The sequence below is a fragment of the Taeniopygia guttata genome, chromosome 2 (assembly GCF_048771995.1).
Source record: "Taeniopygia guttata chromosome 2, bTaeGut7.mat, whole genome shotgun sequence".
NCBI lineage: Eukaryota > Metazoa > Chordata > Aves > Passeriformes > Estrildidae > Taeniopygia > Taeniopygia guttata.
In genome coordinates, this window is record NC_133026.1 from 120,273,186 (window position 1) to 120,285,660 (window position 12,475).

The following is a 12,475-nucleotide window of genomic DNA, read 5'->3' on the forward strand; positions in this document are numbered from 1 at the left end:
GATTAACCTCTAACTTTATTAAAACTATTCAGATGAGTGCTACTACACTGTTACACATAGCACTGTCCTTAGGTTTTCTGAGGGAACACATCTTGCCTAAATAACAAAGCAAGTGATGATAACCTTTGAAACAATTTCTGGCAGGCTGTTACATCAGACTGTTTCATACCTTCTCACACTTTCTTTCATTTAAAAAAATCTTTCAGGCAAATAATATATTCTTTTTTTTATAATTTCATACATTACTTTAAAAAGCTACTTTTTGATTTAATCAAAAGTCTCTGGTACCTTTCAATCACTTTGCTTTTTTGTCTAAAGCTGAAAGCTTATTGAAAAATAATGGTTTACTCCTTATCATTTTTCTCACTGTCATGATCTGAAACTAGATGTTCCTTAAGATTTTCCATAATTTTATCAAGTTCTATCCTTCCTGTTTGTTCAACTGGTTTCAGTACAGTTCTCTTCACTGCACTGCTTATTTTGTCACATTTCCCAAGTTTTACTATAACCCAGTGCTTGTTATATTGCTGTATGCTCTGGAGGCTATTGAGATATGCAGCGCTCTTGGCATGTTATTCTAAAAGGCATATCTTGTACACAGAAAATAATCTGATTCTGAAGTTAACACTTAGCTTGCTACTTTTCCTTCCAGATGATATAAAGTATAACTGTGACATTTTATTTGGTCATTGGCTTAATGCAAGTTATTTGGGGCTTTGACAGGTAAATAAAATCCTGCTGTTTACTCATGACTTGCCAACACTGTTAGGATAGGAAGATGTATGTCTAAACATATTAAAACACAGATTCATAAGGCAGATGCAGTATGACCAATATGTCCTAAAAAGTCAAAGTGTATATGTATAAGTGTATATATATCTTAGAGCAGTCATTTCTCTAGATGTAGAACTAAGACCTATTGCACTGGAAAGGATTGTGTCGAGGGGTTAGTGTGGACCCACTGCCACGCTGCTCTGCTGACTCCCTGAGAAGCTGCTTTGCTTCTAAAACTTCAGTCATGAACTTCCTCAAAAGTGAAAGTTGCTTTCACCAAGCAGCTCTAGCCATATTAAAGCTATCAGCTTTTTATTTTCTTTTTTGTATTTCATTACAAGTCTGTTAAAACATTTGTCATAGAGCAAAACTGAGAGTCCAAACAGCAAAGTTTCTTTAAAATCCCAACTACTGTTCTTTACTGAATGTTGTCTTGTATCCCTTAACACTCAGGAACACTTCAACCTGAAGAGTGAACAAAGCCATCAAAAATAAGGAGGATTCAGCCAAAATCTTTAATTTTCAGGACTATATACATACTTCTTTTATTCCGATTAAAAGTTGCAGCAAAACAAATTCTTTGAGAGAAGAGTACAAACTTTGACTCTTTCCATTTACATTTTTCTCAGGTGTTACCTTTTCTAAATGCAAAATAAATTATTTAAAATATAACTTTCCCTTTTATATGGAAAGATAATATATATTGTCTAAAACACAATTTCCTTACACTCTACTAAACACAGACGGGGATGGCTAGAGGCTACGAATCTTTAGGTTCTCCACTGATGCATAAACTAAACAAAAAAGACAACCTTACTTGTTTCAGAAAGCTTTATTAGAATAGGAATCTTTGAAGACAAACACAAAAGATTCTAATATGTTTAGATTTTATAATGTAAACAACTAATTTAATGCATCACTAATAATATACAATACTCGCCATCTTGCAACATGAATGCAAGGAAGAAACTGATGTAATCTGTGAGATATTTCAAAATAATTAATTTGAGAATAAAAAAGAACTTTTATTGTGCAAACTCTCCTTGTTTGCCTTTTTTAAAAGGATCAGAAAACTGCAGCACTTGGACCTTTGTTAAATGAAGGTAACAAGAAATCTTTTGAACTGGCCTCTAAATTAAGAACATGTAATTGCCTGAGAAAGGGTATTTGATCAAAAGGGTTTTAAGTGTTACTTATCAGGAGAGTTCCAAAAAACTCAAGATTCGGTTTATTTAAATGAGGGCCAAGAAACTTTCAAATTATCTTAAAGTAGTTTGACATGTCTAAATAGTGTCTTTGCCAGCATGTCAGACTTCTTCACTAGTATTTTCATTCTGTAAGGGCAAATGGGATTTTAAGCACTTCTGGATCAAGCCAATGTTTGATCCTCCTTTTAATTTCCTTAACTCCCTCTCAAACCCACATCTTCTTGCTTAATTATTTTGCAGCTTATAAAATTATGGCAAACATTCCTTTGCCTCTTTTTCTCCTATTATTTTTCTCATGGACAGTCACATTGTGGAAAAAAAAAAGTTCTATACACTGAACCTTTACTTTTTATTTAATTTGGAAGAATGATCCTGTTTTGTGGCATTCCAAAATCAAACCCTCAGGTTCTGCAGTATTATCTGCACTGATGAACTGAGGCACCCTGGGAAGCCCCACTCATAGGCACAAAGGTTCATGTACACCCAGCTCCCCACTAAATGACTGATAGTGTATTATTATACCACTTCACATGACAATGGAGTATTGAATCAAACACGACAACATAAAAATCTCCTCAATTCATAATTTCATTCAGCATGCTGTGCTAGAAAAAAGACCCAAATTATTCAAAGACACGTTGACGCAGAAAATATTTAGGAGAGAGTATGAAATAAGACTGACTTGCTGAAGAGCCCAATGCTTCGAAGAAATGTCTAAACAGGCGTTCTATGACCTCACAAACCACCTAAAATATTTCCATTTCTGGGATAAGCCTTGTAACCAGTATCAGAAAAAGGTGTTATTTTTATCTAAGTGGCTGAGACATGGTGAGTACAGGGACTGCTCAGAGCTCCACTGCTATCAGTAGAAGAGACTTGAGGCTTTGGCACTTGCCTTGCTTTATCTACAGCCAATACAAGAGATTCAGCAACAGCAGCTGCCAAAATGTCCTTTATGAATCCATGCCATGCAACCAAGTTTTAAATACCCTGAAACAAATGTAAAGCTCTTTTACAGACAGCTGAAGAGCTGAATGCTGAGGAAAGAAAGATCTTGTTTTGTCTGCAGGTTATACTTAGAAGAAATACACAAGGGAGGAAGACAAAGACTTTTCAGGTACTGCTGAGGAACACAGTGACTTCATCTGAACACAACCTACTGCCTTAAATTGCCTTCATAGCCCAACCTGGCAGTCTCAGCTCCAGGTCCATGTGGCAACTTCCACCCAGAGGAGCACATGGCTGGAGGTTTGAACAATGCCGCCACCAGCTGGATACCTACCCGAGGCAGGGATGGGGCTGGCTGGAGAGCAGAGCATGCATATTCCTCCAGGAAACATTGGAAATACTTTGGAAAGAGCAGTTTTGCTTTGGCCAAATCTGCTCCCAGACTCAGGATAGATAGTCTTCATTTTAAACTGTAAATACCTTGAGAAATTAGAAGTTAATGACTATAGTTTGTTTAGCTTCATCCACGTGTGGTGAAAACTGAAGGGGAAGACGTATTGACCATCAAGCCCAGTATTGACTTGATGGTCAATACTGGACTGTGAAAAATCATAGCTTAAGTCGCTTTAACTCCCAGGAAGACAAGAATCATTCTTTTCATTATTCAGATCAAAGGGGTTAATATCAAATGAGAATTCCACCAAACTTTTCTGCTCATACAGCTCTGTTGAGCAAACTATTCATTGAGTCAAAAACAGGACTGCTCTGTGGTTACACTTTGTGCTCCCGGGGCTGCCCAGCTGTGACTCTCTGTTGCATAAGAAGGGTTCCTAAAGAGGGTTCATGGTCCTGTGGGGACAAGCACAGAATAAAACTTAACATCTTTTGCGTCTTGCGTGAGAGTGTGAACCCCTGAGCTTATTGGTAAAATAGTTCATCATCTTTCCCACCAGTTTTGTAAATCTCAGCCATTTTCTTAGCTTCACTAAAAATGCACAAGTATAAAATAAATTAATTTTTTTTGGCTAGAAGCATTTTTTTCTTTATTTTGGACCAATTTGAACTGGTGGGTTTTTTTGAGGGGATAAAGGATGAGAGAGGAGATTTCGGACTGTAAAATCAATTATTTGTACAGCCGTAAGGATCTGTGGAAAACTAGGTCTCACAGTATCTCTAATGATGGGAAAGAGAAAGAATGAATATGAAGAAATATTGATAAAATTTAAAGTTTAACTTAAGAGTTCACTGCTTTGGTTTTGCTCGATACCTCCATTCTAGTGTTTATTATCTCAAGTTCTGGATCCTTAAGAGAGAATTACTTGGAAGCAGTCTTATATTTAGCATATGTGAAGGATCTTGCTGGAATGAAGCATTAGTATTGGAACAAAGGCAGTCTGTAAGGGCTACAAAATGGAAGGCACAAGTACATACAGAGCTTCTGGGGATACAGAAACTCCTGTATCAATTGAGGACATTGCACATTTGATGCGTGGAAGAGAAGGTTGGTTGCTGACTCCTTCCTGTCTCAAACAGTGGGATGCTCTGACTCAATAATCTTAGAAACCCAGTTTGACTACAAAAAGCCTGTACAGGTAATGGGTTTGGAAGCAGACAGAAGGTCTTGGATTTTATGTTCAATGAGCTATAGGAAAGAGTATAAACACCTTTTTCCCTTGAGATGTCTGACACTTTCCATCAGGGCATCAATAACAAGCATGTAAAAAAGAGAAGTGAAGTCATTTTCTCAGGCAAACCATTAATCATCAAGTTAGGGTAAGTCTTCAGCTCTTTCTTGATGGGGTATTTAAAAAAAACTTCCAAGGAAGAAAACACAGATGTCTAGGAACTGAGTTTAATCATAGTGCTCCTCAATATTGCTCCACAACTTTCTCTTGCTCATACTTACACAATTACCTGTTGCTAGTTACTAATTACTTATGATTCCTGACCTCATTTATTTCCCCTCAAGTCTATTGTCAGAGCATTTATTATGAGATTCTGGCTTCTTGAAATTAATCCTTGAAACAAAGGGATGTCGGATGTCATATTTAGTTTCTGCTTGCACTGTGTAGATCAAGGGGTTGTAAGATGATTGTGCAAACCAAAAACAATGAAATTTCATTTGTGCTAGATGCATGCATAATGCCAGCCGTGGGATATTATTTCAAGACAAGTGGAAAAATTAGGTGGCAAACAGAATTTTGGCAAAAGCACAGTTCTTCAGATGCCACATGTGCAAATCATTATTTTGTCTTGTAGAATGGTTAAGGAAATGTAACTTGAAATGCCAATTATATAATTAGGGTGTTAAGCAACTTCACTGAAGGACAAGTGATTAAACACAAATCACCAAACAGACATAGCATTACTTTGAGTAGTGTGTGGAAAATGCCACAGAACAACTCTAGCTAGTACTGGCCGGGCAACGAAGTTCAGCGTATATATTGCTAATGTCTTTCTTTGTCTAAAATTGAAGTGTCTACAAAAGCTGGACTTTGACTGAGTGTTAGCTTTAATCCATAACTTTGAAAGATTTTACCAGTGCTAGAAATTAAAATGGACAAAAATAATAAAATTAAAATGCTGCCTGTCAGGAGTTTAAAGGAAAGACCTAGATCTTTGTCAAACCCAACTGCAAGACAAGCTACTTGGGGGTGGGTCTCCTTCCATTTGATTTTTGCCTCTATCTTTGTTACTAACTTTCATCCAGTAGGTGTATGCCGATCCATTTTTAGCTCTTGAGTAGGAGAAGAACCTACCTCTGTTGTCTTCCCCGTGTTTTTCCCTGACAGGGAAAAATCTGTTAGATTTCTTGATAATACAAGTGGGCTGAATCTCCTGCTGAAGCGTGACAAGGCAGTAAACTGACATTTTTAGCTTTTCCAAACTTCTCCAATACCTTTCCCTTTTAAGCTTCTTCCCTTTCCTAACAGACACAGCAGCAAGAAAATTCAAGATTTTTACATTCCACCATTGTCCAACTGAGCCTTAAGTAACTGCAAAACAACCAAACCAAAAACAGATTGCAAACTTAGGATAGCGAACAGCTGGCTTGTGGTCCATGGAAGGTTGGCTCAGTGTATGCTGTTAATGCCTTTCTTGCCACTTCCACAAGTTACAGTGCACTGAAAGCTTGCTAAGGTATTTTAATGCAAATAACTACTAAGGGTGCAGTTCCAAAACAGCTAAACTCCTGCAGGTCAGGGCTGCTACAGCCCTCCTCTTCTTCCCTCCATGTGCCATTCCTGATCTCCTATTTGTGCCAAGTCATGCTACTGCACAGTGAACAGCTTTATGGGTACTAAAGACAAACATTTCTACAAGAAATTAACTTCTCTGTACAGTTAATTTTTGCCTCACCTCCTTTAAAGGTAATTTTACAAGGTGGGTAAGCTAAGCCAACAGCTTGCTGCTGTGGAAAGGGAAGGCTCCCTCTCCTCTCCTCTTCAGTGGGCAGTCCTAATGTTGCCCTTGTTACAGCACTAGCATTCATCTAAGCCCCACTGGATCATCTCAACTCAATTTGCTTGTTTACACCTAGTTCAGCAGTTTAGGAAGCAGCCAGGACTGGAGATGAAGTAAATGGGAAAGAACAACCAAGGCAGAGTGTCTCACCTTGAAGATACTCAAAAGCTGCCTCGACATGGCCTGGGCAGCCTGTTCTAGATGGTCTTGCTTAAGCAGGGGCCTTGGACCAGGAGACTTCCAGACGTCCCTTCCCACCTCAACCACTGTGTGATCCTGTGAACCTCACCACTTGTGAAACCTCACCAATAGCAGTCAGGAGGATATTTCACCTTTTGTCTCTTTTTCCAACAGTCCCAAAAACATACATGGTCTTTGTTTGTCATTAGTTACAAGCTACATGCCAAGCGTGCAAGATAGGCAGAGACTGCAACAGAAGCATTTCATACCCTGCTGACATTGCTGTGTAAACAAACATGCATACACAGAGCATTGAAAAATCCCATTATGAATCTTCAGCAAGAAGCAGTCACATTGGGAATCTGCTCAGGAAGCCCTGAATGAGAAGACTGAAAGAGTCTGGCAAGGAGATAGGCTTGCCTTGGTTTGCATTTTTTTCCCATTCAGCAGCTAATTAGTAACCCACTTTTTGAAAATTAAAAATTACACTTCCTGAAGAAATGCAAGCATTTGATCTTGGGCTCATCAAGGAAAACTTTAGCAGCTGCCAGGGAAAAGCAAATGTTCTGTCACGTACATCCAGACTGACATAATGCAAAACAGAAGATGAAGAATACGGAGAGAATGTACCAGTACTTCCACACACAGTCGTGGGGAGCACAACAGATGAGGAGAAATATAAAATAGCAGACAGCAATCCAGTGAGCCTAACTAAAACCTGATGGGATGACTCCTTACTGCAGCATCAACCTAAGAGACAGAACAGAAAATAAAACATGGTGCTATATATCAAAAGTAGTTTAAATTTCTGTCCTGCATGAACTGGTTCTTTTGAAGCATTGGGCACTCAGCTGTGGTCATGTTGACACCCCCCCACGTCCCCCCTCCCTTTAAAGGAGAAGGAGATCTAGCTGTGTAAGATGTTTTCATAAGATCAGGTAAAAGTCCTGATGCTTGCTGAAGGGGCTGTAATGGAATTGCCAAACTTTGGGAAAACTGCTAGAAAATTTTTACTTATTAAAACTGAAGTTTTATCATTTTATTGAAGAAGCCACCCTGAAGAAATGATAACTGCATTTACAAAAAGTAAAGTAGAAATAAGCTGACAAATGAAGCATATAACATCACCTAAGGGAAAAAAAAAAAAAAAAAAAAAAGACAAAAAAAGGATGCATGTATTTTTTAAAGAAAACCTTAAGATTTTTTTATTTTTTTTACCATGTCCAGGACATAAAAACCCATTCTGAAGTAAATCTCAACATCTAGAAAATACTAACTTCTCATTAAGAAAAAAAAAAAATTAATTGGTAATTCATGTAGTGTCCAGTCAATCATCTGGTTTTCTGATATGGAAAGGTATCTTAATAAAAAACACAGCCCATTTATCTTTTCTGATTATAGCACTGGTCAAATTTTTATCCTCTGCATACTCAATGACTGCACCTTTAGCTATTTTGGCTTTTGTAAATTCTCTAGATGCTGCTTCCTGAGCATGATCTACAAGCAATTCTGAGACCAAAACAGAGATGTGGAGCTTCTTTTCAAAACTTAATGTTCCAAGCACCTTCCCTTGAGCCTGTCACCCATCTCTTTTGTTCCTTGAGAATTATTCCTGCAATTCCTGTATTCAAATGCCAGCAGGAGCTTCTCACATCTGGGCATCCCCAGCTTCTGTTAACCCTGTCCAGAAACGCCTGTTTGCAGGCCAGCAGTGATGGTTGGATGCAGAGCACATTTCAGTTTGCTTGCCACTGCTGTCTGCCAAGCTTTTCATCACTGATTTCTGAAACTGCTGAGTGTGGCATCTTCCTTTCAGTACATCCTCTCCATGTTGGGCTCTCTGATAAAGTCTATCTTATCAGTAGCTCTTCCACTTCTACAATTTCTGCCCCTGCTATTCTTTCCAGCTATTTTTGTACTTGAAAATAAAAGTGTTATTAGTGGTAGATTAAATATAACATTAAAAGTTTGGTATCTTCCTGCAAAATAAAAGTATTTTAAAATAAATTCTGTGCATTGCAAAGTGCAGAAGAGTTATAAAGCTACAGTCTAATACAAAATATAAATATAATGGATAACATTAAGAAAGCAAGGAATAAAAATGTAGGCATAAAATGTTCATTGATATCACTTTAACAGCACAATTAGGTGAAGTAAACAGCTGAACTCAGTAATAAACAAATCTAGTACTGCCAGCTCCAACAAACATGCATATGGTTAAAACCTCCAAAATCACCAAAAAGTATTAATGCAATGAGACTTTAAGACAATGGACTACTCTTTGATCTGCCTCCTGAAATTCAAGTAGAGAACTGGTCACTCCTCAATGAACATTAAGTTACTTGGAGTTAAAAATTCACTTGTTCAGGCAGAGTACTCCATGGCAAGCATTCTGAAACTCAAAATGGGACCAAGCTGTTCTTTCTCATAACTATCGCTGACTTTTAAATAATTTTATTTTAAAATGAATGTTCATACTTTCAATTTGCCTGCTGTTCAGTAAGCCTTAAAAATGCACCCAGGATGTTTATTCTTTCACAGCTATGACAACTACAGGAGTGTGATACCCCAAAGCACTCAATCACTCAGAGCTTTAATATCCAGAAAAACAATTATTATAAAGCCACTAAAGATGGTAACATGTCAAGTTTCTAAAATATACATGTAAACATGGAATCTGAGTTTGACATTGGTTAGTTCAAGGCATAGTAGAAGTATATCACTTCTAAGATTGAAAATAAGTCACAGGCTGTCTTGTTTGACACAGGGCATCAAATTTAACCTAGAAACCATTATAGTGAATCCGGTGATATTTGTTGAGTGCATTTACTACAACTTTAAGGTATTGACTAGAGTCCTCCAGAGAAAACAAATCTCCATTTCCTATAATTGCTAGCATTACAACTTCTAGCTTACAGTTCTTAGTATGCCTGCGTCAAGAATTCAAAGAACTCTTCATGTGTCACAGTTCACTAAAACTCGAAGATATTTATTTGTAGCAGTAACAAGAAATTCAGGTTTCAGTACTTTGAGATGTAGCAATGCAGATGTCTTTTTTTGGTGGGGTTTTTGATCACCCCATCTGCTTAGCTCTAACTTTTTCTCTTTATCACTCTTCTGTGGTCTTCAGACATTCTCTTATTGAGAAAATCAATAGAAAGTGGTGACCCATTAAGTAATAGCTACTTGTAACTAAATTTTACTGAAAAATACCTTCAGAGGATAGTTACTGTTAAGGAAAGAGAATTTTAGAGTTATAGTCAGGTAACAAGAAACAGAAAAAATAGAAAGAATTCATTTAGGAAAAAAATTATGAACTCCATTAAATTTTTATAAAAGAGGTTGGCATACCTGAATGCAAAACCTAGCAAAACTTGTGGCAGGATAGACTGCAGTGGTGCTTTAAGAATGTTTCCCATTTTTTCTTTTTGTCAAAAGAAAAATGAAAGATCAGCAATTGCTTTCACAATACTGCTTCATGAGATATGGCTTGTCAATCAGACATTTGAAATACACACTAATTAGTGTACCAGTATGGTATGTTTACATTAATCTGAAATTGCTCAGATGAAGTATGTGGGGAAAATATTTGAACTCATTAAAATTACAAGCTAAACCAATCTAAAGAATGAAAACTCCCTACAGAGTACAGGAAAAGAGCAAGAGACTTCAAAAACTGCAGTGTCAAGTCTTGACATATTTGAAACAGCCAGATAATGTACTTATGTAGGATTGTAACCACTTTGGTATCTGCTGGGTAACAAATCTTCCACTGGATATGAGTATGGATATGATAGGGAGACACATTACAAAAGACAAGTCCAATCTAAAAGGTATTCTATAGTGCTGGAGATGTCATTGGCAACATAGTTTTCTTTTTTTTTTCCCTTTTAATTTCTATTTTTTTAATCAGCTGCCACATACCACAGTATCGTGGTTCTTCTGCCACAATATAATGACAAACCTGTATACATCTTTTTTATTAGATACTCTCACACAATACTTTTCACCTTTTCCACCAAAATATTCCAAAGTCTTGTTCCTAAAGTGTTCCATAAAATACCTCTAGAAATTATAGAATCAATATTTTAAAACAAATGTGAGGAAAAATTATCTTCATAAGCACAGAAGCTGACAGTTCCTGATGTCAAACTATGCCAGGCCTCACTACTGAGGCAGAAATCACCATCCTTCCCTGAAATCACAGGCTTCTGAGTGATTAGCCCATCCTAATAGCCATAAAATACTACAGACATGATTTAAAAGTAACAGATTACAAAAGCTGAAGAAGAATTTCTAAAATTCAAGGTTTATAGCACACAGTTATCTTGAACTTATTTAATTTGACACTTAAATATGAAGTTCAGTTTGACAAAGGTGCAGCATTTCTTTCTCCTATTTTTAAAAGAAGAATAACCATCAAACCAACTTACTGTGAGTAAAATTGTAGGAAACAAGGAAAGACACACCAAGCACCCAGGAAGAACAGAGAAAAGGGAAAATTTATTTTAGTTAGTCAATTATTAGCCCTAATTTTGTCATTAATTTATTCATTCCAGTGCCTTGACTTGCTAATGATTAATTTTTTTCTCTTTTTATTCAGGAGATGGAAAACGATACTTTAATCTAGTCCTGCTACCTCCCTTATCAAACACAACCCATCAATAGCATCCCTCTTCCCCAGAAAATGAAATTCCTTTGACAGTTAGGAAAGGCGTGAGCAGAAATTTGTGTGTCCTGTCCAGTGAGTGGATCTATTTTGTGAGACACTGGTTAGCATTTGGCTTTCAGATTATTATTTTCTTTTGCTCTTGGCTCAGATGAAATCTTTGCACAAGTGATGTGGGTTCAGTAACACAACAACCACCAACCACCCCATCATGCAATAACAAAACATTTATCTTTCCATTTTAAGAACCCTTTGGAAAATTACATAACTAAAACTGATTATGAACAGTTTTTTAGACTTCAAATTGAAACAAGATGAGGAAATTCTGGCTACATAATGGCCTGAGTAAATTTAATTCTACCTATTTGTGAATGTGCTATGTTACAATCTACATCTATGTGATTTTATGCAAATTTTTTTCTTCTCAGAGAATATCCTGTTTGGAGCACAGAGAGGGTACATTTGGGATGAAACGAAATGCTTGCACATAACCTGGAATTTCCTAATTTCTGGGTGCTTGATTTTGCAGGCTCAATACAACATTTTCATTTAGAGGTCTTAAATATATAATTATTCAGATGGCTTAAATGTGGTTTTTGCTTACAGAGTCTTTTTTCTGTTTACATATCATACTCTAGCCTAAATAAATGCTAAGACAAAGGCCAAGCTGGCTGGTAGCCCAGAATGTAGTTGTTACCAAATTGACAGGGACCACCTTAAATTCATTGAAATGTCTAAATATCATACTTGTGTTATAACGATATTTTAAAAGCCTAACCTTACTGAAAGAAAAATGGGACAGCTTTAGAGCAGCATAAACAAGTTGCTGGATGAAATGAGAAGTGAATGTCAAAGTACGGTCTGACTTACCACAGCTCTCCATTACTGTAAAACACCAAATACTTAAGGGCAGGAAGTATCCTCATGTTACCATGTAAATAACTAATGGCCTTAGTTTATGTTAACAACTAACTTAGGAACTTTCAATAAAAAATCCACCAAACAAAAACATGGCTAAGAGTGTCTGAAACTTTTCCCCAAAAGTAACTATTTTTGCTAATTCTTAAGGCAGCTTTCCTTTTTTTTTTTCTTAGAGGATCTTGCATAGAGTCTGATAAAATGTACAGCAAATGTGAACACAGTACCATTTAAAGATAACCTGCAAAGGCAAGTAAACATGGCAATTTTTTCTAATCTACTGAAGATATGAAAGGCACAAGGCTTGGTTTAA

General features: G+C 36.8%; 1 protein-coding gene across 5 annotated transcripts in view; it reads right to left on the minus strand.

Annotated features, from left to right (window-relative positions):
- STAU2 (staufen double-stranded RNA binding protein 2) overlaps window positions 1–12,475 on the minus strand; it is a 171,281-nt gene that overhangs the window by 48,631 nt on the left and 110,175 nt on the right. The window lies entirely within an intron of this gene.